Below are 19,360 nucleotides of genomic sequence, written 5' to 3'. Positions count from 1 at the left end.
TTAAGGACACGGTTCAGCACGGTGATGCCAAGGATGTTACTATTGGAGATTATGGGGTGTTGAGGATGCAGGGTCGGATTTGTATGCCCAATGTAGATGAGCTACGAGAGTTGATTCTTGAGGAGGCCCATAATTCACGGTATGCCATTCATCAAGGTGCCGTGAAGATGTACCAGGACTTGAGGCAACACTATTGGTGGAGAGGAATGAAGAAGGATATAGTGGGGTTTGTAGCTCGGTGCCTTAACTATCAGTAGGTAAAGTATGAGCATCAGAGACCAGGTGGATTGCTTCAGAGGCTTGAGATTCCGGAGTGGAAATGGGAGCGTATCACCATGGATGTTGTAGTTGGGCTGCCACGGGCTTCGAGGATGCTCGATGCTATTTGGGTGATTGTGGATCGGCTGACCAAGTCCGCGTAATTCATTCAAGTTGGGACTACCTATTCTTCAGAGCGGTTGGCTGAGATTTACATCCGTGAGATTGTTCGCCTTCACGGTATGCCATTGTCCATCATTTCAGATCGGGGCGCGCATTTTACATCGTAGTTTTGGGGAGACCTGCAGTGAGAGTTGGGCACCCAGGTTGAGTTGGGCATAACATTTCACCCTCAGATGGACGGACAATCCGAGCGCACCATTCAGATATTGGAGGATATGCTATGCGCTTGTGTCATTAATTGTGGGGGTTCTTGGGATCAGTTCCTGCCGCTCGCGGAGTTTTCCTACAACAATAGCTACCAGTCAATCATTCAGATGGCTCCGTATAAGGCTTTGTATAGGAGACCGTGTCGATCTTGATGGGTTGGTTTGAGCCGGGTGAGGCTTGGCTTTTGGGTACTGACTTGCTTCAGGATGCTTTGGACAAGGTTAAATTGATTCTGGATCGACTTCGCACGGTGCAGTCGAGACAGAAGAGTTATGCTGATAGGAAGGTTCGTCATGTTGCTTTCATGGTTAGGGAGAAGGTACTGCTCAAGGTTTCACCCATGAAGGGTGTTATGAGGTTCGGGAAGAAGGGCAAGTTGAGCCCTCGGTATATCGGCTGTTTGAGGTACTTCAGATCGGAGAGGTGGCTTACAAGTTTGCCTTGCCACCTAATTTGTCGAGTGTGCATCCAGTGTTTCATGTTTCTATGCTCCGGAAGTATGTCGGCAATCTCTCTCATGTTTTAGATTCAACACGGTTCAGTGTGATGGTGATTTGACTTATGATGTGGAGCCAGTGGCCATTTTGGATCGACAAGTTCGAAAGTTGAGGTCAAAGAACATATCTTCAGTAAAGGTGTAGTGCAGGGTCAGCCAGTTGAGGAGACCACTTGGGAGATCGAGTGGGAGATGCGAAGCAGATATCCACGTCTATTGCGACTCCAGGTACGTTTCTAAACTCGTTCGAGGACGAACATTTGTTTAAGAGGGGGAGGATGTAACGACCCGGCCGGTCGTTTTGAGAGTTGTATCCCCGTTCCCCCATTCATTGCTCATTTCATGCTATTCAATCGTTATATGACTTGTCGGGATAGCTGGTTCGGGTCCGGAGAGGTTTCGGAATGAATTGAGACACTTGGTCTCAAAGTTGGAAGCTTAAGTTGAAAAGGTTGACTAGATATTGACTTATGTGTAACCGACTCCGGATTGGAGTTTTGATGGTTCCATTAGATCCGTTGGATGATTTTCGACTTAGGAGCGTGCCCGGATTGTATTTAGGAGGTCCGTAGTTGAGTTAGGCTTGAAATTGAGAAAATTGGAAATTTGGAAGTTTGACCGAGAGTGTACTTTGTGATTACCGGGCTCGGATTGGTGTTCCGGGAGTTGGAGTAGGTCCGTGGTATCATTTGCGACTTGTGTGCAAAACTTGGGGTTAATCGGACGTGATTTGATAGGTTTCGGCGTCGTTTGTAGAAGCTTGAATTCCTTAGTTTCAATAGGCTTGAATTGGGGTGCGATTCGTATTTTTGATGTTGTTTGAGGTTATTTGGAGGCTCGAATAAATTCGTATCGTGTTTTAGGACTTGTTGATATAATTGTTTGAGGTACCGGGGGCCTCGGGTTGAATTCGGATGGTTAACGGATCGAAAATGGCACTTAGTGCATTGCTGAAGCTGGGAGTTTTCTGGTGTGATCGCACCTGCGAGGGGTTGGCCGCAGGTGCAATACGGCACGTGCTTCTAGAGATGCGCAGGTGCGGAGCTGGGCTGGATTGGGTAGGACGCGGGTGCGAGGCGTAAGCCGCAACTACGAGCCCGCAGATGCGAGCAAGGCTCCGCAGATGCAGAGAAGAGGAGTTGGGATGTGTCCGCAGAAGCGAATATTGGGCCACATGAGCGCTTTTGCAGGTGGGAACCTGGAGCGTAGATGCGGGCCCTAGGGATTTAAGTGATTTCCGCAATAGCGGAGGATTTTTCGCAAAAGTGATTCCGCGGGTGCGGATATTTGGCCTGCAGGTGCGAAAAGCCTGTGCACTATTTTAAAAACGAGGGTTTTGAGATTTTCCACCATTTTTAAACATTTCAAGTTCGGGATTTGGCGATTCTTGAGAGGATTTTCAGGATATTTCTTGAGGTAAGTCACTTGTGGTCTAATTTATTCAATAATTGTGTTTCCCCATTGATTTTCCCACATAGCTTGTGTGTACGTAAGGCGGAATTTTGGAGTTTGATTTGTGGGATTTGGGTGGCGATTTAGTGTCGAATTTTGGTAAATTTGGTATGGTTGGACTTGTGGTTGAATGGGCCTTCGGGGGTCGTTTTGCGAAGCAAAGGCGTATTGGAACAGACATTTGCACGATTTTAAGGTAAGTAACACTTCTAAACTTGGTCCCGAGGGTATGAAACCCCGAATTATATGTTATGTGATTGGTGCTGAGGTGAGGCACATGCTAGGTGACGAGCGTGTGGGCGTGCACCGTATGAACTTGGTCGTTTCCATGAACCTGTATAATTTATTTATCTCGCTGTTACCCGTATTTTCATCATGTGATAAAGTAATGGAACTGTCAATCATGCTAGAAATCATGTTTAGGCTATATGCTGGTACTGTTGGGACCCACAGTGGTTGTTCCTTGCCGTTGAGTTAATTTTTTAATTACAGTCCTGTACTCAATCGTATGCATCATTCATGTCATATCTCAGTCTCTGTTATTGTTGATCGCAGCCAACTCCACACTACTATAAAGTAGGAAGAGAGGGTCGCAATAGCTTTTACCTGATATGAGGGTCGGGATCGAATTCCTCAGAGAGCTAGAAATTGGAGCTGGGTATCTATCTAGACTAGAGTGTAATTGTTCTAAATGTCACTTCTAACATTTTTGGGTTTTTCAATTATAAACTACTATTATCAAACTACTAATTGAAACTAGATTATGCTAAAAAATAATTGCTAAGGTTGTATCTAATGGGAAGAAGGGCACTAGGGTCGTGACATCACCTAGGTGGCTAATTGACGGGTAGATGCTACTAAGGTTCGATTGACATAATTGGGGCTTATGCTATAACCGTTGCACAATTTTACCCACTCTCACACCTCTCGGTAGAGAGAGTGATTTTGCCAACTTGACTCTGAAAACCAAATGGGTAGGCAAATTAGATCAAGCAACTAGGGTTCAAGTAGGGTGATTACTCTCTCGAGGTTTAACCCGTTAATTGGCACTATCATTTCTCATGAGTCCATCCCAATTCCTTGTGTCAAATCCACAAAGCACAAATCAGTGTTTGCAACCACCAATTTATAGATTAAAACATAAAATCAACCCAAATAGCAAACACCCATAGTCAATATAACCCTAGACGGCAACACCCATCAATTACCCACACTAGGGTTGAGCCACAACCCTAGCTAATGGGTTTAGCTACTCATGCTTGAAGGAGAAAATGAAGAAATAGATGAAGAACAAGACATATTAATTAAATACTAAATTAAAGTACAAGAATCTATCGTTAATTTGAAGCTAAGATGCCAAAAATGGCTACAAATGATGTTCTCACAAGCGCAGCTACGTTCTGGAATTAACTGATGACCTAAAAATGGTAAAATGTTCTATTTATACTAGGCTGGAAAAACTGGACAAAAATACCCCTGCGGGGTCAGTGCGGGCCGCATGAAATGGACCACGGCCGCACTAGGCTCTTTGACTTCAATTATGGGCTCTCTGAACTTGGGCTCCGCGGGCTGCGTAGAATGGACCGCGGCCGCGGAGGCAGCTGGCGCGGTCCGCACAATCACGACCGCGGACCGCATGGCTTGGACTTGGCATAATTCCATCTCTCTGAATCTCTTGTCCGCGGACCGCACAAAAAGTTAGTGCGGCCGCGGAGCCTTTATCGCGGACCGCAAAACGTGTACCGCGGCCGCATTGCCTTAAGCCCTTTTTAGCCATCTCTCTGAACCTACCTAGTGCGGACCGCACAAAGTCGAATGCGGCCGCACTAGGCCATTTTGCCCTCAGTTTGCCTTGTCTTTGATACTTGAGCAGGTTTCACTCCCCTTGAGCCGATCTTTGACGTTTCGTCACGTTGTCAATCAAACCTGCAATCAAGCACACTTATGAGCCTTTTGGGACTATTTTGTAACAATTTATAACCAAAGCGTAAGCAAGAAGGAGCGTAAAACACGTTAAAATCCCTAGTTATCAATTGTACATTGTCACATATCGTATCATTGATGAGGGTTGCTTAGTATGAGCGTTGTGAGCCCGAGAGACTGGAGAGATTAATGAATGAGTGAGGCCGAGGGCCTGATTGTGAGTGATATTATGGGATCGGGCTGCACGCCTCAACATGTTTATTTATTTATGCCTGGATCTGGCTTATTATAGCGTTAGTGCTGAAGGAGCACCTCTGGAGTCTGCAGACCCACAATCAGCGCAATTGACTTATATTGAGGGATGGATCTTGCCCGAATCATTTATATTTAGGGATGGATTGTTCCTGGGCTGGATTGGCTTTATACAATACTGAGTGACTGACTGTCAGTTGATTTATATATCTTTAGGATGGATCTTCCCTGGGCTGGAATGGCCATATACAGTAGACTGAGTATTCTGAGAGTGTGAGTATACTAGGCTTCCACTGTGTTACACCACATACGGTATTCACCTTGGCATGTAGATATAGAGATGCCATTTTCATATTATTAGCCACACTTGGCCTATTTTTCCATGTGCTAAACTTAACGGTTGAACCTGGAAGCATGTCTACTTTTCTGCATTTTCTAAATTCTGTATTTGTATTGTATTGCTGTCACGACCCAAAATCCACTAAGGGTCATGATGGCGCCGGACACCATTGTCACGCAAGCCAACACCAAATAACTAGTAATTTCTCGTTTTAGTTATTTCTGAAATCACTTTTTTTTACATTTAGACAATAAATAATAAATCTCACTGAATAAGTAATGATACCTTTAACAATTTTAAAATACTGAATAATCCCATAGACATCCTAGAACCCGGTGTCACAAGTGCATGAGCAATTTCTAGGAAACAATATAGTACAATAACCATCCGGAATACAAATGGGACAGTAGAGAAAATACTATACAGTGAAAGAGACTATGCCGGCCGCGGGTCGCCTCGAGAGATGCAACTCAACTAAGTCTCTGTATCATCCATGCTGCTATGCCCATTAGGCCGCCTGAGGTACAAGTGCCTGTGCAACAAAAATGCACAACAAGTATAGCATGAGTACAAAAACAACGTGTACTCAGTAAGTATCCCGCCTAATCTCGAAGAAGTAGAGACAAGTGGTCAACTTCGCCACTTACTAGTGGTCCACTAATGATACACCAATAATATAATAAATCTAAGGATTTTTATAAACATGATTGTAATTCAATAGAATGAAGCAAGTGAACAATTCTTTCTTTTATAGGAAATTCCCAAATTCCTTTTCATTATTCATTTATACATTTATCTTAGGCCAGGGAGAACAAATATCAACATTTATAATGTCTAAGGCAAACGTTACAAGCATGCACAAATCATGCCGAGGACGTATGGCCCGATCCAACAATATTTAAACTGTGCACTGCTAGAGGGTCGAATGGCGCGGACCATAGATGCATCTATTTAATTTACCCAGGCGTTCGGCCCGTTCCAAAATAAATAAACACATTCAAGCAGTCAACCAAGAATTCATCAGGGAGCAATTATCCAGGAAAAGGCAAGTTTCTCTTTTAAAAGTCAAGAAATGATGTCTAGCCTTTTAGAAATTTATTTATACATTCAATATGTGCTTAAGCATTTTTAAATTGACAACAAGGTTGCAAATATTACAAGTAAAGCATGCTTTTGGTCCCTAGACTACCTGGACATAAGCATAATAGTAGCTACGCACGGACTCTCGTCACCTCGTGCGTACGTAGCCCCCATAAATAGGAGCACATAACCAATTAACTCACCTATGGGACAATTCCCTCTTACAAGGTTAGAAAGGAGACTCACCTCGCTCCGAAGTTCCATAACTGGCATTCCACGCCCTTCCGAAGACTCAAATCGATGCATAACGCTCAAAAACTAGCCAATAATTATGAAAATCTATTAATATATGCTCAATTACTCATGATAATCCAATTTATAAAAATTCCTAACCCCCATCGAAAAGTTGACAAAAACGCCCTCAGGCCCACGTGCCCGGATTCCGAAATTTTTCGAAGATAAAGTTTACCCCCAACCTCATGAACTCAAATATATAATTGGCTCTCAATTTCATGTCCAAAATCCAAGAATACAAATTTCCTAGGTTTTCTTCAAAATCCCAAAATTTTTACTAATTTACATGATTTTCCATGTTAAAATCTAGATATAATCCAAGTAATTAACTTGCAATAGGTGGGAATCACTTAATTGACATGGATGATGAAAATGGAACTCCAAAATCGCTCCTAGGTCGGCTCCCGTGGAGGAAATGATATGAAATGAGCCAAACCCATTTCTTTACACTTATACACTGCCCAGACGACTCTTCTTCGCGTTCGCGAGAGCCCCATCGCGTTCGCGAAGAAGAAAATTCTCAAAAATAATTTTCCAAACTCTTCTCAGACAGCCTCTAGTATAATGGCCTAACTTTTTGTACAAAACTCCAAATGATAAATGGTTTAATGTTTTGAAAACTAGACAGCGAGATCTAAAACTTCCATGTTTTGGTCATCTCCCAATTCCTTATAGATTTTAAGACATATGTTGCCAAAGTCAGCCATGTGTAACACAAATTTCTTCTTCATCTTCCCGGACAGCCTGTAGTGTACCAGTCATAACTTCTTGTACACAAATCCAAATGCTAAATGGTTTACTTTTCTGTAAATTAGACACAAAGTGCTACAACTTTCATTTTTAGATCATCTCCAAATTCCTTATAGATTGCGAGATATGAGCCTCCAAAGTGAGACCTGTGCAACAGAGATTTCCTTCTTCGCGAATGCGATGATCTCTTCGCGAACGCGAAGAACAGAGTCCCTAAAGCCAAATCCTTCTTCGCGAACGCGAGAGGATCCTCACGAACGCGAAGAACAACACCAGACACCAGCATCAGCTATTGCAAAACAGCCTGAAATAATCCGAAACTACCCTGAAACACGCCCGAGGCCCCCAGGGCCCCGTCCAATCACACAAACCAGTCCCATGACATAACACGGACCTGCTCGATGCCTCAAATCACATCAAACAACATCGAAATCATGAATCGCACCCTAGTTCAAGCTTAATGAACTTTAGAACTTCAAACTTCTATATTAGATGTCGAAACCTATCAAATCACGTCCGATTGATCTCAAATTTAACACACAAGTCACATTCGACATTACGGACCTACTCCAACTTCCGGAATTGGATTCCGACCCCGATATCAAAAATTTCACTTCCGGTCAAACTCCTCAAAAACCTTCAAATTTCTATCTTTAGCCAAATGACTCAAAAATGACCCACGGACCTTCAAATTCACTTCCGATCGCGCTCCCAACACCAGAATCACCATACGGAGGTATTCCCAGACTCGGAATCCCGAACGGACATTGATATCACCGAAATGCACTTCAACCCAAACTTATGAAATTCTTCCAAAAATGCTAACTTCCACAATAGGTGCCGAAACGTTCCCGGGTCTTCCAAAACCCAATCCGGACATACGACCAAGTCCGAAATCATCATACGAACCTGCTGGAACCTTCGAATCCCGATTCCGAGGTCGTTTACTCAAAAATCCAATCTTAGTCAATTCTTTCAACTTAAAGCTTCCGAAATGAGAATTCTTTTTCCAAATCAACTTCGAACTTCCCGAAATTTAATTCCAACCATGCGTACAAGTCATAATACCTGAAGTGAAGCTGTTCATGGCCTCAAACTGCTGAACGATGTGCTAGAGCTCAAAACGACCGGTCTGGTCGTCACAATTACTAGAGCTCGACACTACTTTCAATACAAAGGTTAGATTTGTTAATTATTGAGTTGGTTGTACTCACGCTACACCCTGCACCTCGTGTGCAAATCTAGGTGCTTCTCGTCACGGCGATTGCTGAGTTGAGGAGTCGGACCTTCGGAGATCATCGAGGTAGCTGCTTGGTGTTCCGCAGACCTTGACTCTCCTCCCTTATCTTTCATTTTATGTTTCTGTTTTGTTTTCTAGACAGTGTACCAGACTTTTGTAGACGCTCATGTACTCTGTGACACCCCGATTTTTGGAGAGATTATGTTTTGTATCTTTCAAAGCTTTAAAGTGTTGGAAATGTATGAATAGTCGGTTGACATAGTACTATGATAGGCGCCATCACTACGGATTGATTTTGGGTCGTGACATCAACTTATCTTCACTAAATATAATATAAGATAGAGGAAGCTACTGTATATCTTCTTTCTGTAAACGTATAATAAATGTTTAAAATATTTATCTTATCTTCTAATTATGAAATAAATAATTAAGTCTTTGAATTAACTAACTAGCAAATGAATCCAATTTAATTATTTTCAAATTTATCATATAAATAAAATTATTTGTCAAGTTGACAAAACTCTTACGGCAAGAAGAACATTGAGCAAAATCAATTATAGGATAGCGTATAAGAGCCAAATTAATAAACTTTAAGCAACTAGGATAAATTAATAGAATATAAATTAATTGTCATTTTCATGTAATCCAACAAACAAACATCTCATTATATTATTTGTTATATTTAAGTTATAATGTGTAATATTAACTTAATATTTATGCTTCTTTTTTAGACTGTACATTGTCATTATTAATTTTTTAGGAGGTGTATGCCCAATATTTCATTTCCAATCTCTAAAAACCAAAAGATTCTATTTTCGATTTGTGTTATTTAATAAACGATTGAAAATCATGCTAAAAGCATTTTCTTCCAGTATTAGGTCATATAAATAACAATAAGTTTCATAAAATTATTCGACGTAAGTCCTCATAAATTACAACAAGGTATCTTAAAATTTTGTGCGACAGAATTTCTTCATTTATTGAACTAGCTAAATAGGAACAATATTTATTATTTTTGTGTTTTATATTTTATTTTATAATTTTATATAACTCAAATACTTAGTCTAATAATATTTACATAATTTTTTAAAAATATAGGGTACACGCAAAGCGCGTATCCTGAGACTAGTATATTAAAAGCACGAAGGTCCTTAGTGAAATATCATTCGCCATTTTTACCCTTTAAAAATAGATTTCACATTGGTCAAAATTATAAATTAATTATTTTTCTAATATATAGAAATTAGAAGTCAACTAAAAATTTAATTATCAAATATTTTCTTATTTAAACTAAGGATATCTTATATGTAGGATTATTATTCCCACCCAACTAAAGTTTATGTATTTGGTGACGGTAGAACTCGATGTAGTCACAATTTTGACAGTTCATTTGAACATATTCGATGGATTTAAATTATCACACTCTAATCAATTGATTAAAGAAATGATTAAGTTTTAGAATTTATTATAATAAAATGTTGGTTGATTATTTTACTTTTTAAAAATAAATTTTATGTTAAAACCTGTAAAACATAATAATTTTATTGGATGAAAATATAGTTATAATTAAACATTATTATAGTTACCATTAAAAATTCAAATTTTGAAATTAGCTAATATTAAGAATTTGAATCAACAAAAATTGTTTTCCTTAACCTTGAGAACAATGATTAAGTCTTTGAATCAACTAATTACTTTTCATAAGATATTCTCACCAAAGTCCTTCAAAATTATAATAAGGCATATTTGGACATCTAAAGGGCAAGATTTCTACATTATTGAGCTAGTTAAATAGGAATAATATTAATTATTTTTAGGAACTTACATTTTTTTACAAAATTTATTTATAAATATAATATATTGTCTTTTGTCATCATTATCATAATATACTAAAAGTGTGAACTTACAAACTCAAAGTTAACTTAGTGAAAATTAATTGACCGTTTTGTCCTTAGGACAAAAATGCTTCTCAACTGTAAAATTTTTGTAATAATTATTCAGTAGCATTTTCACGTTCAGCTCCTTTTCTTTCATCCTTCATGTTAGTAGTAATGTCAATAATTTTCTTAATTATCATCTTCCAGGGTAGTAGAACTTTTTTTCCGGTATGTTAACATTCTTTATCTCACTCTACAAAGGTCCACCTCAAATTGTTTAATCACTATATCTGTTTAACCACTATATCTGTTATAAATAAAATTGTATTTAAGGTGACTGTCTATATTTAAAGAGATTTTAGAGTTTGTTATTTGGTGGTTAAGTCACTTTTCCCCTATAAATAGAGGGGTTCTATTCCATTATTGTCACGACCCAAAATCCGACTAGTCGTGATGGCACCAAACCTAACCCGCTAGGTAAGCCAATTAACAACTACCTAATACAAATGAAATAATAAAACAATTAAATAGAAGAAATTATCTGGATCTTATACATTTTGTCACGACCCATTTCCACAACAGGTCATGATGGCGCCCAACACCATTGTGGGCAAGCCAACGCGGAAAAGTACTGACTAAACTTTCATTTACCTTTACCCCGAACTAGTGGAATAATTCTTTTAGTTGAAATAAAAATCAGAAATGATTAATACAGTCATGATAATCATACAACCCCAAAATAATACAGTCTACTAATGTATATGCCAGGACCTGGTGTCACAAGCTGTGGGCAACTAGTAGAATATACAAAAGGATCACACTACCCTAGTGTCCGAAGTGGAATAGACAGCAAAAGAAACTACATAAGAATGACTTCTTCGGGTTGCAGAACGGCATGGAAGGGAAGCAGCTCACTGTAGAAGTCTCGAGTCCGCTCAGAGATACGCACCAGACTGGTAGCCAGATACACCTGCCTCAGACCCTGTACAATCAAGTACAGAAGTGTAGTATGAGTATAAACAATATGTACCCAGTAAGTATCCCGTCTAATCTCGAAGAAGTAGAGACGAGAGGTCGACTTGACACTTACTAGGGTCAAACAATGTGAGAAGAATTTATAAATAGCATGGATAGCACAAGTTATTAGCTTTTAAAAAGAAAACATGAAATAACAGCTCCTTCCCAAGTATCATCAGGGATATTCATCTATATTTCAAACAGATATGAAATTCAGTCCTCAGAGAAATGCCAAGAAAAACATGCACAAGTAACACCGTGGGACGTACGACCCGATCCAACATAAAATAAATTATGCACTGCCGAGGGTCGAATGACTCTAACCATATATGCATCTATTACCCCGCTCGCGAATCATCCATGCGATGCGGTCAAATATAAATAAACTCATCAACAAGCAAACCATAATAAATATATCTGAGGAGTAATGATTCACAGGAATACCCAATATTCTCTTTTAAAAGACCAAACAGGATAAGGTTCCTTCACTAGTCTCATTTACCTTAATCAAAATGGCTTATACAAATCCGAATTTATCATCAAATTACAAGAATATCACGTAGAGCATGCTTATGGGTCCTAGACTACCCAAACATAACATAATAGCCGCTACGTACGGACTCTCGTCACCTAGTACGTACGTAGCCCCCGCATAATTCAATTATTATACCTATGGGGATAATTCCCTCTTACAAGGTTAGAAAGGAGACTCACCTCGCTCCAAAGTGCACTTCCAATTCAAAGAACGAGTCCAAGCCCTCAATTCGGAGCCGAACGATCCCAAACTAGTTTAACGAAGTAAAAACTAATCAATATAGACTCACAAGATCGAATTCTAGCTATTTAAGCAATTTCCCAACTCTTAACACAAGTTTCCTAAAATCCGACCCGGGCCCACCTGCCCGGATTCCGAGATTTTTCGAAGGAAGTTGTTCTCTACATCCTAAGGTCAACAATATATGATTTCTAATTTATTCCATAACAAATTTTGTGGTTAAATTTAACTTTTATTAAAACCCTAGGTTTTTGCTCTAACCCCATAATTTCACCTTAATACTAGTGTTTAATCTACCTAGGACATAAGTAATAAACTAGAAATGGGTAGGACTAACTTACCTCCAGATGCTTGGTGAAGGTTTTCTTCCAAGAGCTCTAAAATCGCCAATCGAGGAGTAAAAAGTGTCAAAAATGGGTTTGGAACCCGTCTTTAATTAACCTCACTGGTTCAGTGATTTCCGCATCTGCGGTCAGGGGATCGCATCTGCGGTCCCGCATCTGCGAGAAAGGGACCGCATCTGCGGAATGGGGCGAAATAGCTGGGACCGCTTCTGCGGTCTCAAGGGCGCACCTGCGGAGCCGCTTTTGCGGCTGGGGAGCCGCTTCTGCGGTTCCTGGCCTCCTTGCTCTGGGCCGCTTCTACGATTAAAGGACCGCTTCTGCGGTCTCCCACCTGCGGTCCAACAACCGCATGTGCGGTTATGACAGAAGCAACAAACTTCAGTCCTTTTTTCAAAATTTCCACTTCACTCGTGCCTCGTCCGTTTGACGCTCGGGGCTCCTGGGCCCCGCCCAAACATACCGACAAGTTTGAAATTACGAGACGGACCTACTCGAACCTTCGGAACATCCGAAACAACGCTAAATCTAGGAATCACCCCCTAAAACCAAATGGATCAAACTTATGAACTTCAAGTTCTTAATTTTCCTCCAACAGGTCAAAATGCTCTTAAACTACTCGAATTGACTCCAAATTTTGCGAGTAGGTCTTAAATGATATTTCGAAATTGTATTGGCTTTGGAACCAACATACGAGCCCGATACTCATGAAATCAATCATTAGTTAGTTTATTTAAATCCTTAATATTTCAGATTAACAATTTATTATAAAAATTCATTATCCGGGCTAGGGACCTCAGAATTCGATTCCGGGCATACGCCTGGGACCCATATTTTCCTGCGGATCTTCCGGAACCGTCAAAACACGAATCCGGGCCCGTTTTCCCAAAATGTTGACCGCAGTCAAACTTTGCCTTTTAAGAAAATCCTGAAGAGTTAAATGTGCATATTTCAAATCTAAATTTCTTCTAAATCCCGAACCAACCATCCCCGCAGGTCGTAAATTAGTTAAAACGAGCATGAAGAGTTTTATTTGGGGGAACGGGGTTCTAAAAAGGCAAACGGCTGGTCGGGTCATTACATTCTTCACCTCTTAAACAAACGTTCGTCCTCGAACGGGCATAGAAAGATACCTGAAGTGCTGAATAGATGAGGGTATCTGCTCCGCATGTCCTCCTCGGACTCCCAGGTCGCCTCCTCGACTGGTTGGCCCCTCCACTGGACCCGCACTGTAGAAATCCTCTTGGACCTCAACTGGCGATCCTGTCTATCAATGATGGCAACTGGCTCCTCTTCATAACCCAAACTCTCATCCAGCTGAATGTTACTGAAGTCTAACACATGGGACAGGTCGGGATGATACTTCCAAACATCGATGCATGAATAACCGGATGAACTCCCGATAAGCTGGGGGCGGTAAGGCAAGCTCATAGGCAAAATCCCTAACTCGCCTCAACACCTCAAAGGGGCCAATAAACCTTGGGCTCAGCTTGCCCTTCTTCCCGAACCTCATAATACCCTTCATTGGCGAGACCTTCAAGAGAACCTTCTAGCCAACCATGAATGATACATCTCGCGCCTTCTGATCCGCGTAACTCTTCAGTCTGGACTGAGCTGTGCGAAGCCTCTCCTGAATCAACCCTACCTTATCCAAGGCATTATGTACCAAATCTGTACCATATAACTTAGCCTCTCCAGGCTCGAACCACCCGATAGGAGAACGACAACGGCGACCATATAAAGCCTCGTATAGAGCCATCTCTATGCTGGACTGATAGCTGTTGTTGTATGAAAACTCTGCCAAGGGCAAGAACTGGTCCCACTGCCCCCCAAAGTCAATCACACAAGCCCTAAGCATGTCCTCCAAAATCTGAATCATCCGCTCGGAATGTCCGTCGGTCTGAGGATGGAATGCTGTGCTAAGCTCTACGCGGGTCCCCAACTCACTCTGAACGGCCCTCCAGAAATGGGAAGTGAACTGAGGGCCTCTGTCTGATATAATGGAAACAGGCACACCGTGCAATCGGACTATCTCCCAAATATAAATCTGAGCATACCTCTCTGCTGTATACGTAGTCGCCACTGGAATAAAGTGGGCTGACTTGGTCAACCTATCAACAATGACCCATACTGAATCAAACTTCCGCAAGGTCCGCGACAACCCAACTACGAAATCCGTGGTAATGCGCTCCCACTTCCACTCTGGTATAGGCATCTGCTGAAGTAGGCCACCCGGTCTCTGATGTTCATACTTGACCTACTGGCAGTTCAAACACCTAGCCACATACTCCACTACGTCTTTCTTCATCCTCCGCCACCAATAATGCTGCCTCAAGTCACGATACATCTTCGTAGCCCCCGGGTGGATGGAATACCGCGAACCGTGTGCCTCCTCTAGTATCCTCTCCCTCAGACCATCAATATTAGGAACACATAGACGACCCTGGAGCCGCAAAGCACCATCCTCGCCAATAGAAGCCTCCTTGGCACCTCCCTGAAGCACCGTCTCTCTGAGAACCGCCAGATGTGGATCATCGAACTATCGGGCCTTTATCTCCCCCGATAATGAAGACTGAGCAACCATACACGTAAGAACCCGGCTGGGCTCCGAAATGTCCAATCTCACTAGTTTGTTAGCCAAGGACTGAATGTCCCAAGCTAGTGGCCTCTCCTCCGTTGGAATGAACGCCAAGCTACCCATACTCTCTGCCTTCCTGCTTAAGGCATCCGCGACCATGTTCGCCTTGCCCGGATGATAAAGAATGGTGATGTCATAATCCTTCAGTAACTCAAGCCACCTGCGGTGCCTCAAATTAAGATCCCTCTGCTTGAACAAATGCTGCAAGCAACGATGATCAGTATAAACCTCGCATGACGCCCCATATAGGTAGTGCCTCCATATCTTAAGAGCATGAACAATTGCCGCCAACTCCAGATCGTGCACAGGATAGTTTTTCTCATGAATCTTCAGCTGACGGGAGGCATATGCAATAACTCGCCCCTCCTGCATCAATACACAACCCAAGCCAATGCGCGAAGCGTCACAATACACTGTATACATCCCTGAACCGGAAGGCAACACAAGAACTGGTGCTGTAGTCAAGGCTGTCTTGAGCTTCTGGAAGCTCGCCTCGCAATCATCGGACCAATGGAAAGGAGCACCCTTCTGGGTCAATCTAGTCAGAGGTAATGCAATAGATGAAAAGCCCTACACGAATCGCCTGTAATAACCTACCAACCCCAGGAAACTCCTGATCTCGGTCACTGAAGTAGGGCGTGGCCAACTCTGAACTGCCTCAATCTTCTTGTGATCTACCTTAATACCCTCTCCTGACACAATATGCCCCAAGAACGCCACTGACTCTAGCCAAAACTCACACTTGGAGAACTTAGCATATAGCTTCTGCTCTCACAAGGTCTGAAGCACTACTCTCAGATGCTGCTCGTGCTCCCCCAGGCTACGTGAGTATATCAAGATGTCATCAATGAAGACGATGATGAAGGAGTCAATATAAGGCCTGAACACCCTGTTCATCAAATCCATAAATGCTGCTGAGGCATTAGTCAAGCCAAAGGACATCACCAAAAACTCATAATGGCCATATCTAGTCCGGAATGCAGTCTTCGGAACATCCGAGTCCCGAATCTTCAGCTGATGGTACCCTGACCTCAAGTCTATCTTAGAGAACACCCTCGCACCCTGCAACTGGTCGAACAAGTCATCGATACGAGGCAACGGATACTTGTTCTTGATGGTGACTTTGTTCAATTGGCGGTAATCAATGCACATCCGCATAGTCCCATCCTTCTTCTTCACAAATAACACTGGTGCACCCCAAGGCGATACACTGGGTCTAATAAACCCTTTTTCTAACAACTCCTCAAGCTGCTCCTTTAACTCCTCCAATTCCTTAGCAGCCATACGGTACGTGGGATGGATATAGGCTGGGTGCCTGGAGCCAAATCAATACAAAAATCGATATCACGATCCGGTGGCATGCCAGGAAGATCAGAAGGAAACACATCGGCGAACTCTCGAACTAGTGGAACTGAATCAATCGTCGGAGACTCTGCGGTGGTGTCCCGAACATAAGCCAGGTATGCCAAACACCCCTTCTCGACCATGTGTCGAGCCTTCAGGAAAGAGATAAACCGGCTAGTGGTATCAACTGTGGAACCCTTCCACTCCAACCCTGGCAATCCTGGCATCGCTAAAGTAACAGTCTTGGCATGGCAATCTAGAACGGCATGATATGGAGACAACCAATCCATGCCCAGGATGACCTCAAAGTCGATCATGTCAAGCAACAAGAGATCTGCTCTAGTCTCAAAACCACAGAAGGTAACCACACAGGACCGGTAGATCCGGTTTACAACCACGGAATCGCCTACGAGAGTGGACACATGAACAAGAATGTCCAACGGTGCAGAAAGAATGACCAGGAAACGAGCAAACAGAGATGATACATATGAATAGGTGGATCTTGGGTCAAATAATACCGAAGCATCTCTACCGCAGACGGAAATAATACTTGTGATGACGGCGTCTGAGGCCAATGCATCTGGCCTGGCTGGAAGAGCATAGAATCTGGCCGGAGCGCCGGCTGGCTGGCCTCCGCCTGACTGAGCAGTAGCTGGCTGACCTCTCCCTGTCTGGCCTCCACCTCTAGGACGGCCCCTACCGGTCTGCCTTCCACCTCTAGGTGGCGGGGCAGCCAGTGTTGAAACCACAGGCTGCTGACCCTGCTGTACTGCCTTGCCTCTAAGTCTGGGGCAGGTCCTCTTTCTGTGACCCGGATCTCCACACTCGTAGCAGCCCCTCGGTGCCATAGCCTGCTGCCCTGAAGTCTGAGCCTGCTGACCCGCTTATCCACCAGAAGGACCCTGAATGGCTGGTGGGCGATAAGAACTCTCTGGCATGGCACTGAAGTAAGCACTGGGGAACCCTGATGACCAGAATACCCACTAGAAGAACCCTGACTCGGTGGTGGACGGTAAGAACCCTTCGGCATCTGATAACTATGATTTTAACACGTTTTATGCCCATACTTGCCTATGCTTTATGTATGATTTTCCATAAAATAAACCCAGAATACTTATAAGTTGCGCTTGATTGCAGGTTTGAGCAACAAGATGACAAAAGTCAAAAATTGGCTTGAAACGGAGTGAAACCTGCTCAAGTGTCAAAGATCATGAAAGCAAGGATATTCAGAACTTGGTGCGGACCATACCATCATGTCATGCGGCCGCACCATAGGAGTTCGGAGAGTTGTCATTCTCAGTTCCAGCCAATGCGGCCGCACTACAAGCTCACGCGGTCCGCACCACAAAAGTCCAGAGACCATCACAAGCCACTCATGCGGCCGTACTACAAGTTCACGCGGTCCGCGCCAGTCATCATACGGCCACACTCCATCATTGTGCGGTCCGCGTCAACATCTTCAGAAGGCAAGTCTCAGAAGTCAAGCAACCCAGTGCGGCCGCGTGTCAACTACGTGCGGACCGCACGGACCCCGCAGGGGTATTTTTGTCCGGTTTTTCTTAACTTAGTATAAATAGAATATTTGCAATTTTTAGGGTACGAATTATATACCAGAGAGCAGCTGCACTCGTGAGACAAAAGTTTTAGCCTATTTTGGGCATTTTCATCTTGTTTTAACGTGGATTCTTGTAGATTTACATTCTAGTTAATTAATATGTTCATTTTATCTATTTCTTCTTCAATTTCTGTTGTTATTATGGCTAGCTAAACCCATTAGCTAGGGTTGTGGCTCAACCCTAGTGTGGGTAATTAATGGGTGTGATTGTTTAATGCTTGAATGATGTTGGGTGTTTGATATTTGGGTTAATTTTATGTTTTCACTTGGATTTGGTGGTTGCAAACACTAAGTCTAGCTTAGTGGGTCTTGACTCTTCTTGAGAAAGAGTGTCTATGACTCCAAAATTAACCTAACAAGGAATTGGGATGGACCCATGAGAATGGTAGTCCCAATTAACGGGTAAGACCTTGAGAGAGTAATTACCCAACTTGAACCCTAAGTTGCTTGGTTTGTTAGCCTACCCAATTGGTCTCGAGAGAGTCAATTGGGCAAAATCATTCTTTCTATCGAGAGGTGTGAGAGTGAGTTCTACCGTGCAACGGTTATATCATAAGCCTCATAATCATCATTCTCGTATTAGGAATCTCTACCCGTTAGTTGACCACCTAGGTAAATGCCACGACCCTAGTGCCTTTCTCTATCTTGCATACAACCTAGACTTAATATCTTAGCATAATTTAGTTATAATTAGTAGTTGTTAAATTGTAGTTGATAATCACAAAAAACCAAAAATGATAGAAGATCAATTAGAAGCAAACTCGCATTTCTAGGCTAAACAAATATCCAACTCCCTTCCTAGCTCCCTGTGGAAATTGACCCCGATACCACTATTGGGTAAAAGTATTAGCGCCCACTCTTCCAAAGGTTGAGTCCGCTGCGACCTAATCACTTTTTGGCGTCGTTGCCGGGGAGCTTACGGTGTTGACTATTTGTGTAGCTAGTTTTGTGTTTTGCTTCTCTTTCCTTCTTTTTACTAATTTTATTTGTGTTGATCCATCAGGTACAGATGGCTCTAAATGGAAATGACCCTCTTGGCAATGCCTTGGCGGGGGAGGAGGTTGAAGATGTTGAGCAAGATGAGCTTCCGGTACCTCAAGTACCACGGAGAGGTCGAAATTCCAATGCTAATGTACATGACAATAATCCTATTCCAGACCCTCCTCCGCCACCACCAAGAGCGGTCCCCAGAGTTCTTCCTAATCAAGGGTACGCAAGTGCCATCGTTCCTCCCCGAATCCGGGCGGGGAACTTTCAAATCACAAATGTCATGTTGAC

The sequence above is a fragment of the Nicotiana attenuata genome, chromosome 7 (assembly GCF_001879085.1).
Source record: "Nicotiana attenuata strain UT chromosome 7, NIATTr2, whole genome shotgun sequence".
NCBI lineage: Eukaryota > Viridiplantae > Streptophyta > Magnoliopsida > Solanales > Solanaceae > Nicotiana > Nicotiana attenuata.
The sequence above is the reverse complement of the archived record's forward strand: the minus strand, read 5'-3'. Positions refer to the sequence as shown.